Raw genomic sequence first — 11255 nt, forward strand, 5'->3', positions numbered from 1 at the left:
ATTTCTGAATACTTATCTAAGTTACTAAGTGCTACTTTTTCAGCTAGAGAAGAAAGTCCGTTTCTCCATCAGTACCTTCTCCTTTCATATCCCACCCCAAAGAGGAAAAAATAGCATCTGTGTAGAGGCTCAGGACAAGAAATCTATTACTCCAATAACTGGGTCCACAGGTCTCTCGAGCTGACTTTTCAAACCCTCTGTCATCAGTCTGGCTGCAGTTTTAGTGTATTTTGGCCCATTCCACTGGCTTCAGCTCAGCTCAGCTCATGCTGACATATATGGAGGGGGCTGAATTCAATATTGGGGTAGACAATTTATGAGCACTTAAAATCGTACACCATCCACGCGCAATTAAACCTGAAAAGAAACGATGGATATCCTCTGTTGCAATGTGAAAATCCCCGTCCTCCCCACACCTCACTTTTTCCAGATTACCTTTTCCAGGGCCTGAGTGCTCACAGTCTGGAGCCAGGAAACCGGAGGCCGTTTTTCACAGCCTCAAGCATTCCTTTGATTTCAGCTCTCTTGTGTGAGCAAGATTTTTCCCTTACGGGTCATTCCCCCTACCCCATGTCACAGTGAGTTTTCACACAAAACTACAAAGAGATGAAAAGCCCTGACCACACACCAGCCACCCCGAAAATGAAATGGCACAACTGTGAGTGTCAGCATGCACATTTTTAAATTTGACCTTGCACTGCAAAAAGGAAAAAAACAGTATAAGGCGGAAACACCATTGCAGAGACCTACTGGGAACAAGGTACATCTGGAATAAATGATTTCGCTTTCCTTCTCCTAGTCTGTTGTTGTAGGTTTCTTCCAATTTCCATTTTACAAAAGGGGTCTGTTGACATGTCATCTAGCTGTCCATCAACAGGACTCCCAGTAGGCTGATGGTAGCAGCGTGATGGGCCAGAGTTGATTGACAGACATCAGGACAGTAGTCTAAGAAGTGGAGGAAGGGAGCCGAGGTTAAAAAGAAAAAGGCATGGGCCGGAGGGAAGGATGAAGTGAATCTAGAGAGAAGCCTCAGAGGAAGGGAGTCCTGTTGAACTGAGGCTGAAGTAGGTTGAGAAGCAGCTGAGATGTGGAAGGCTAAGGAGTCCAGGCATCTGAACAGAACCTGTCCCAGCAGAAATATCTAGAGCAGTAGGGCAAGGGATGTGGGCTTCCCCAGGAAAGACCATGGAACAGGTTCTGCAGCAGCAACAGTTAGACTGGTATTGTGATGCTTCAAGATGTTTGACATGGAAACGAGAGGAATCTAGCAAAACCTTGTTGAGTTTTCACAAATTTTCAAGTGCAAAGTGGTTCAGGGAAGAGACCTGCCAGTGTTGCAAAGACCACACTCACACTTTGGAATTGAACCGTATTGAACTAATAACTATGGGGAAATGCTGTGTAACTGTAATTTACCTATATTTTTGTCTTTTTTCGAATCATTGGGAGGTGCTGTGAATTCACTCATACTTCCACAGGAAACACAAAATGTAGGCCAGTATCAGTGTTCTCCATATAACATAACCGTAACACAAAAGAGAGTGTAAACAACACTGTAAAGCAACTGTACTCCAATAAAAATTTTTTTTAAAGTTGTAAGCTCCATGATGGTAAAGTCTTTGTCTAGTTCTATATTTTCAGAGCTGAGAACAAAGGAAGTGTTCACTAAATGTTTGTTGAGTAAATGAATGAATGAAGCAGGCTTGTAGCTTAGTAATGAACTATTGTCCTTGTGACCACTAGAATATTATGGTAAATTTATTTTGCTACTATAATGCTAACAGAATGAACAATGCACTCTTTTCCAAGTTAAGGGGATTTGGCACACAGATGAGGCAGGGGCCAAAATTTCCTAACCTAAAAGAGAGAGAAATTCCTCTTCCCTCCTGTAATGTTTGTTATGGAAGTGACCATAGCCCAAGGAGGAGAAGCTGTCTTTGGATCTGTCCTGCTCTCAGCAGATGCACATAGAACCATGGATAAACCACTCTTGATATATGAGCATATGAGCTGGGTCGGGGTGGAGAAGGAGGGATTCCCTAGCCTAAACAGAAGAGCGTGGCCTTGGGTGTTGTGCTAGTCAGAATCCTTGTGAGAAAGTGATAGCTCATTCAAATGGGTGACCAGAGTGTTTCATGAAAGGGCTATTTTTAAAGAGAGGACAGAGTTAAGGGAAACCAACAAGGGATGATGTTGGGAGCCTTTAACTTAGAGACTGAAGACACAAGGAGAGAGAGGGCTTGCTGAGACCTGACAGTACTTATAGCTATGGGGAAGGACTACTCAAGAGGATCCCTGGCCCTGGAAAGAAGAGGGTGGCCACTACTAAACTGTGGTCCAGGCAGGAGGGGGCCAAGGAAGGCACGGCTTGATCTTTCCTTCCCCCAGTACTCTCATCTGCCATTACCATTGCAACTAAAAGCCACAGGGCATGGGAGCCTGGTTAAAGCAATTTATGGATGTCAACCTCTCCATGCATAGAGCTGGGTAGAAAAGGGTAGAAAACAGATCTAGAGGGACGGAGAATATCTAACACATTTTTGTGCCTCAGTATCTACTTTTTCCCTTTGTCTGGTTGGAAAGCTTGTGTCCCCAATATAGGAAACACAGTTCCTATCAACAGATGTATCATTGGGAGGTGCTGTGAATTCACTCATACTTCCACAGGAAACACAAAATGTAGGCCGACATCAGTGCTCTCCATATAACATAACCATAACACAGGATAAAAAACATGGGGTCGGGGGGGATGACACAAAGCATAGCTTCTATAGTCCCAGCTTTTGTTCTTGGTCTCAGACCTAATTTGATAACCAGAGCTTCCTCCTTCTACTACCCTTTCCCTATGCCTCTTACCCTCTATAAGTTCCTTGGCTGGATAAAGTCTTTACCTGGTGGTGAAGATGAAACCTTACTTATGCAATATCTGATTTTATGGTAGTCTTGTATTTATTGGGGTGCTGTAATTTTTCATAGGCCAGGGTGGTAGAGAAATATTAAAAGGAGCTCTAGTAAATTCTCTGGGCTTCAGTCATGGCCCTCATCCCTCCCATCTGGTATCAGCAATCCATGTTTTCGTTTACAAGCAAGTTCGATCACCCAGGCCAGTAGAGTGGTCCCATCTTTGCCTGGTGGTTTAGCAGCATGTGAAGCCAGTCAGTCCCAGTTTCCAATTTAGTGAAACCATGACTGGTACCCTCTCAGAGGCAGTCTTCCTTTGGGCACTAGAACCTCCAAAACCACCAATCCCAAGATGGTGGAAACATGAATCAAAAATTCTTTAAGTGCATTATTAGGTATAAGAGTGAAAAGAACCTCTTCTACCTCGACATCTTGATTCCCAGATCCATGAATTCTGGCTGTCAGGGAGATGACACTATATTTTGACCTCTGGTTTGAGGCATATACCCTAACTGCACAGTTCACGGTTCTGTAATTGCAGCTGAGTCTGTAATTCATTCCACAAGTATATGAATGACGGGATAGTGAATTTAGTGGATGAGAACCCATTTCCATACTCTGTTTGCCATTCAGTGAATTATGTGAAGGGATAAAATAAGGCATCCTGTAAGTCTAGGAATGGTAGTGCTGGCAGAAGAATGGGGGCAAGGAAGAAAATACCTGTTTGGAATATATAGCTATTCCCTTGAGGAAAAATGGCCACCGCCTCCATGATGGAAGGGGTCCAACAACATGGTAATAAGTTGGCTCCCCTAGGCAATAATGCTATCTCAGAATAATGCTATCTCAGCATTGGTCTCTGCTGTGAGAGATGTGGCGATACAGAGGTGAGATGCTGAGCAGTGGCCGTAGCCAGGTCAGTCTTGATGAAGGAGACCACACTGATGAGCCTCAATCTCTGCTGCCATAGCAACCGTGCTCAAGGGGCCCATTGAACAAGCACCAGGTTGGCTGAGATATATTCTGACTGATAGCCACAAGGTGAGTTTATCTTGTCCACCTGATCATCAAGAGCCTCTCCACAATGAAATACTCTCTGGTGAGCATTTACATGGTGAAGGAATATTCTGTGCCCATTATGAGAAATCTGTCCTCATACATTTCCCCTTGTCATGTTCTTCTAAAGTGCCCGACCAGCTGGTTAAGTTTTTAGTCACTTCGCATGTAGATACAAACCTTAAGCCAGCCATCTTATGGTGACCTAAGTAAACAACCAAATATACTGTTTAATGCTCTCCTAATTGGAGTAATTTCCCTTCACCGTGGTCTTGCAGAGCCACCCTAACTGAGACTAGAATGCAGTGGCTGCGCACTTCTGGCTTGTGCCCACATATCATGAAGTCAGGCCCAAGTCTTTTCTTCCCTAGTCACATGGTTATAAGGAACTCCATATAAGGCTATAGATATGAACTGAGCTAGAAGAGGCAGTGCACCAGAAGTGGTGATGGAAGAGGGAGCCACTTGCTCATGTTGAAGCCCATTTTTAAATATCATTTCCACTTGCTGGATTGCTTTTGCACATTCCCAATTTTGTGGACGGTGGGTCAGATAACACCCAGTTCATTAGGAGCAGCTCAAGTCACATGGTCACTTGATTTCCCATAGTCAGTGTAATGGTTTGAAGGGTGGCCCTTCAAAAAGGTACGTCTCTTAGAACTTGTGAATGTGAACTTAACTTGGAAAAAGCATTTTTGCAGACAGAATTAAGCTAAGGATTTTGAGATGAGATTATCCTGAATTACTGGGGTGTGCCCTAAATCCAATAACAAGTGTTCTTCTTAGAGACAGAAGAGGAGGAGACACAGAGGAGAAGGCCATGTGAAGATGAAGGGAGAGATTAGAGTGACACAGTCACAAGCCAAGGAATTCCTGGAACAACAGAAGCTGGACTAGGAAAGGAAAAATTCTGTTCTGGAACCTTTAGAGGGACTGTGGCCCTGCTGACACCTTATTTCAGACTTCTAGCCTCCAGAACAGGGAAAGAACAAATTTCTATTGTTTTAAGGCAATCAGTTTGTGGTAATTTGCTACTGCAGCCACAGAAAACTTATGTGGTCAGGCATTTGGTTTCTACTAGGGCCCGTAGCAAGGCAGAAGCTATTTAAAGGGTTAGGGTTAGGTTATCTACAGAAGGAGCCATGGTTACACTCCAAAACATTAGAGGTCTACACTGGTTCTCCTGCTGGGGCTTGCTAAGATAAGAGGGGAGAGCTGGTTGCCCCAGATGGGGCTGGGGGTGTAGGAGCTTCCTCATTAAGGGATGAAAGATCAGGGGAATTGGGAGGTTTCAGTTCTTAATCTTTGTGTCTGCCTCAGACGTTCCTCATCTTATATCTCAGGAATCCACTCTTTTTCCACTTATGCCTTATCTTATACAAGAATAAGCAGTGTTGCACATTTACTGATAAAGCAACTTGTCTCTAAGTGATTAAGCAATTTGCCCAATGCCATATAGGTGGTTCCTGCCAAAGCTGAGAGTCACTCCCAGGTAGATTTGAAGCCTCAGCATGTGCACCTTCTCCTCTTTCCCCAGGTTGCAAGTTCCTAGAAATCTATTTAATGGGGGAAAGGTGGTTGGAGATAGTACATGTGTTTAGCCACAGATGATCTTCAATCATATTTCCCCTGCAGCTATAGTAGATAAAATATTCTTTAAGAACTATCCTGAGTTAGATCTATTTGCCCTGCAGCTACAAAAGGTAAAAGAGTCTCTAAACACTTCCAAAGAGGTTATTCGGTTTTTCACCTATGCCCTGAGTTGGGCTTTCAAGGCTAATAATAATTTGTTTTCTCTGTTTATACTATCTATCTGGGTGTTATAAGTAGTCAGCCCATGGCACGATCTATATAATCTAAATCACCTGACAAAACACCTCATGCCACAGTCACACAATCTCTGCCATTCACCTGCACACCACCCCACGCAACAGCTGTTGATAATTTGAGTAACTATTATTCTACCACGTACTAAGATATCCATTTCACCTTGGCAAAGGGATTATCTCTGCCTTCATCAAATATGTGAGCAACCTAATCACAGAATCCCATTTTGAGGATCTGTTTTCAGGAACAAATCCTTGTTTCATTTACTGGATCAGCCAGGTTCCTAACAGCAAACAGATGATAGAGTCAAAAGGAATATTTAGAGTTTAATGAAGGGACATTTACAAGAGAGTGGGTGAGGTTATGTTAAAGCGACAAGAAATGGTAAAGTACCTGGCTAGTAAGAGTAGAATGCTGTTACCACCCCTAGGCTCAAAGGTACCAGGGGAGGAATTATTCACTGTAATGTACAGAGAGCGGAAGATGTAGAGAAAGCCATCCAGCAGGAGCTGTGGCTTTTGGTATAGGAATCCAGCCACTGCAAAGCAGCTGGGACAGGAAAGGAGCCAGGAAGCTAAGTGCCCTGGCATTTTCTTCCTCACACCTACCAATCTCCTGCTGATGCCTCCCACTGGACAAACCCAATCAGAAGCCAGAAGTGTGACTTCTGAATCAGTAGTATGTTTACTTCCTGGCTTAGGGAGCCAAAAAAATCTCTACAGCAAAAGCCAACAAGTCAGTTCCCCGGACTGACGTATTCATCGATTTGGATATGAGTAAGGTATGGTGGAACCAGAGCATCTAGCCTTCCAGCGGCTGAGTATATGTCTATGTGTGCACCATTCACCTATTAAACTGACTTCTGGGGGCTTGAATGTGCATGGGCTTAGGAGGGCACCTGACTTTCAGCTCTGACATTTACAACCTGCATGACAATGGGCAAGTGAGTTACCTTGAACAACAGGTGATCCATCTATATAATTTGGAATAATAACCACCCCAACAAAAATGTTTCAGAGAGTAAATGAAATAATAGAAAGTTCCTAAAGGGCTTTTCACACATGGCAAATACTCTTTATTTTATTTTTGGGGGAATTAATTTTTTTTAACATCTTTATTGGAGTATAATTGCTTTACAATGGTGTGTTAGTTTCTGCTTTATAACAAAGTGACTCAGCTATACATATACATATATCCCCATATCTCCTCCCTCTTGCGTCTCCCTCCCACTCTCCCTATCCCACCCCCCTCTAGGTGGTCACAAAGCACCGAACTGATCTCCCTGTGCTATGTGGCTGCTTCCCACTAGCTATCTATTTTATGTTTGGTAGTGTAAATATGTCCATGCCACTCTCTCACTTCGTCCCAGCTTACCCTTCCCCCTCCCCGTGTCCTCAAGTCCTTTTTCTATGTCTGCATCTTTATTCGTGTCCTGCCCCTAGGTTTTTCAGAACCATTTTTTTTTTTTAGATTCCGTATATATGTGTTAGCATACAGTATTTGTTTTTCTCTTTCTGAATGACTTCACTCTGTATGACAGACTCTAGGTCCATCTACCTCACTACAAATAACTCAATTTCATTTCTTTTTATGGCAGAGTAATATTCCATTGTATATATGTGCCACATCTTCTTTACCCATTCACTGTCGATGGACACTTAGGTTGCTTCCAGTCATGGCTATTGTAAATAGAGCTACAAAGAACATTGTGGCACATGACTCTTTTTGAATTATGGTTTTCTCAGGGTATATGCCCAGTAGTGGGATTGCTGGGTCGTATGGTAGTTCTATTTTTAGTTTTGTAAGGAACCTCCATACTGTTCTCCATAGTGGCTATATCAATTTACATTCCCACCAACAGTGCAAGAGGGTTCCCTTTTCTCCACACCCTCTCCAGCATTTGTTGTTTGTAGATTTTTTGATGATGGCCATTCTGACCAGTGTGAGGTGATACCTCATTGTAGTTTTGATTTGCATTTCTCTAATGATTAGTGATGTTGAGCATCCTTTCATTTGTTTGTTGGCAATGTGTAATCTTCTTCAGAGAAATGTCTATTTAGGTCTTCTGCCCATTTTTGGACTGGGTTGTTTGTTGTTTTGATATTGAGCTGCATGAGCTGCCTGTAAATTTTGGAGATTAACCCTTTGTCAGTTGCTTCATTTGCAAATATTTTCTCCCATTCTGAGGGTTGTCTTTTCGTCTTGTTTATGGTTTCCTTTGCTGTGTGAAAGCTTTTAAGTTTCATTAGGTCCCATTTGTTTATTTTTGTTTTTATTTCCATTTCTTTAGGAGGTGGGTCAAAAAGGATCTTGCTGTGATCTATGTCATAGAGTGTTCTGCCTATGTTTTCCTCTAAGAGTTTTATAGTATCTGGGCTTACAATTAGGTCTTTAATCCATTTTGAGTTTATTTTTGTGTGTGGTCTTAGGGAGTATTCTAATTTCATTCTTATACATGTAGCTGTCCAGTTTTCCCAGGACCACTTATTGAAGAGGCTGTCTTTTCTCCATTGTATATTCTTGCCTCCTTTATCAAAAATAAGGTGACCCTATGTGCGTGGGTTAATCTCTGGGCTTTCTATCCTGTTCCATTGATCTATATTTCTGTTTTTGTGCCAGTACCATACTGTCTTGATGACTGTAGCTTTGTAGTATAGTCTGAAGTCAGGGCTATTTGGGGTCTTTTGTGTTTCCATACAAATTGTGAAATTTTTTGTTCTAGTTCTGTGGAAAATGCCATTGGTAGTTTGATAGGGATTGCATTGAATCTCTAGGTTGCTTTGGGTAGTACAGTCATTTTCACAATGTTGATTCTTCCAATCCAAGAACATGGTATATTTCTCCATCTGTTTGTATCATCTTTAATTTCTTTCCTCAGTGTCTTACAGATTTCTGCATACAGGTCTTTTGTCTCCTTAGGTAGGTTTATTCCTAGATATTTTATTCTTTTTGTTGCCATGGTAAATGGGAGTGTTTCCTTAATTTCTCTTTCAGATTTTTCATTAGTGTATAGGATTGCAAGAGATTTCTGTGCATTAATTTTGTATCCTGCTACTTTATCAAATTCATTGATTAGCTCTAGTAGTTTTCTGGTAGCATCTTTAGGATTCTCTATGTATAGTATCATGTCATCTGCAGACAGTGACAGCTATACCTCTTCTTCTCCAATTTGGATTCCTTTTATTTCTTTTTCTTCTCTGATTGCTGTGGCTAAAACTTCCAAAACCATGTTGAATAATAGTGGTGAGAGTGGACAACCTTGTCTTGTTCCTGATCTTAGAGGAAATGGTTTCAGTTTTGCACCATTGAGAATGATGTTGGCTGTGAGTTTGTCATATATGGCCTTTATTATGTTGAGGAAAGTTCCCTCTATGCCTACTTTCTGGCAGATTTTTATCATAAATGGGTGTTGAATTTTGTCGAAAGCTTTTTCTGCATCTATTGAGATGATCATTTGGTTTTTATTCTTCAATTTGTTAATATGGTGTTACACATTGATTGATTTGCATATATTGAAGAATCCTTGCATTCCTGGGATAAACCCCACTTGATCATGGTGTATGACCCTTTTAATGTGTTGTTGGATTCTGTTTGCTAGTATTTTGTTGAGGATTTCTGCATCTGTGTTCATCAGTGATATTGGCCTGTAGTTTTCTTTCTTTGTGACATCTTTGTCTGGTCTTGGTATCAGGGTGATGGTGGCCTCATAGAATGAGTTGGGAAGTGTTCTTCCCTCTGCTGTATTTTGGAAGAGTTTGAGAAGGATAGGTGTTAGCTCTTCTCTAAATGTTTGCTAGAATTCGCCTGTGAAGTCATCTGGTCCTGGGCTTTTGTTTGTTGGAATTTCAGTGCTTGTGATTTGTCTGTTTATATTTTCTATTTCTTCCTGGTTCAGTCTCAGAAGGTTGTGCTCTTCTAAGAATTTGTCCATTTCTTCCAGGTTGTCCATTTTTTTCACATATAGTTGCTTGTAGTAATCTCTCATGATCCTTTGTATTTCTGCAGTGTCAGTTGTTACTTCTCCTTTTTCATTTTTAATTCTATTGATGTGAGTCTTCTGCCTTTTTTTCTTGATGAGTCTGACTACTGGTTTATCAATTTTGTTTATCTTCTCAAAGAACCAGCTTTTAGTTTTCTTGATGTTTGTTATTGTTTCCTTCATTTCTTTTTCATTTATTTCTGATCTGATCTTTACGATTTCTTTCCTTCTGCTAACTTTGGGGTTTTTTTGTTCTTCTTTCTCTAATTGATTTAGGTGTAAGTTTAAGTTGTTTATTTGAGATGTTTCTTGTTTCTTGAGGTAGGATTGTATTGCTATAAACTTCCCTCTTAGAACTGCTTTTGCTGCATCACATAGGTTTTGGATCATAGTGTTTTCATTGTCATTTGTTTCCAGTTATTTTTTGATTTCGTCTTTGATTTCTTCAGTGATCTCTTGATTATTTAGTAGGGTACTGTTTAGCCTCACGTGTTTGTATTTTTTATGGATTCTTTCCTGTAATTGATTTCTAGTCTCATAGCGTTGTGGTCAGGAAAGATACTTGATATGATTTCAATTTTCTTAAATTTACCAAGGCTTGATTTGTGACCCAAGATATGATCTATCCTGGAGAATGTTCCATGAGCACTTGAGAAGAAAGTGTATTCTGTTGTTTTTGGATGGAATGTCCTATAAATATCAATTAAGTCCATCTTGTTTAATGTATCATTTAAAGCTTGTGTTTCCTTATTTATTTTCGTTTTGGATGATCTGTCCATTGGTGAAAGTGGGGTGTTAAAGTCCCCTACTATGATTGTGTTACTGTCGATTTCCCCTTTCATGGCTGTTAGCATTTGCCTTCTGTATTGAGGTGCTCCTATGTTGGGTGCATAAATATTTTCAATTGTTATATCTTCTTCTTGGATTGTTCTCTGGATCATTATGTAGTGTCCTTCTTTGTCTCTTGTAATAGTCTTTATTTTAAAGTCTGTTTTGTCTGATATGAGAATTGCTACTCCAGCTTTCTTTTGATTTCTGTACGCATGGAATATCTTTTTCCATCCCCTCACTTTCAGTCTGTATGTGTGCCTAGGTCTGAAGTGGGTCTTGTAGACAGCATATATATGGGTCTTGTTTTTGTATCCATTCAGCCAGTCTATGTCTTTTGGTTGGAGCATTTAATCCATTTACATTTAAGGTAGGTTTTGATATGTCTGTTCCTATTACCATTTTCTTAATTGTTTTGGGTTTGTTATTGTAGGTCTTTTCCTTCTCTTGTGTTTCCTGCCTAGAGAAGTTCCTTTAGCATTTGTTGTAAAGCTGGCTTGGTGGTGCTGAATTCTCTTACCTTTTGCTTGTCTGTAAAGTTTTTAATTTCTCTGTCAAATCTGAAGGAGATCCTTGCTGGGTAGAGTAATCTTTATTGTAGGTTTTCCCCTTTCATCACTTTAAATATGTCCTGCCACTCCCTTCTGGCTTGCAGAGTTTGTGC

The 11255-nt window shown here is 40.9% G+C and overlaps 1 long non-coding RNA gene across 1 annotated transcript in view; it reads left to right on the top strand.

The window, feature by feature from the left end:
- The window catches only part of LOC132359510 (uncharacterized), a 404591-nt gene that overhangs the window by 363136 nt on the left and 30200 nt on the right, over positions 1 to 11255 (top strand). The gene's annotated exons all lie outside the window — the stretch shown is intronic.

The sequence above is a fragment of the Balaenoptera ricei genome, chromosome 2 (assembly GCF_028023285.1).
Source record: "Balaenoptera ricei isolate mBalRic1 chromosome 2, mBalRic1.hap2, whole genome shotgun sequence".
Lineage (NCBI taxonomy): Eukaryota > Metazoa > Chordata > Mammalia > Artiodactyla > Balaenopteridae > Balaenoptera > Balaenoptera ricei.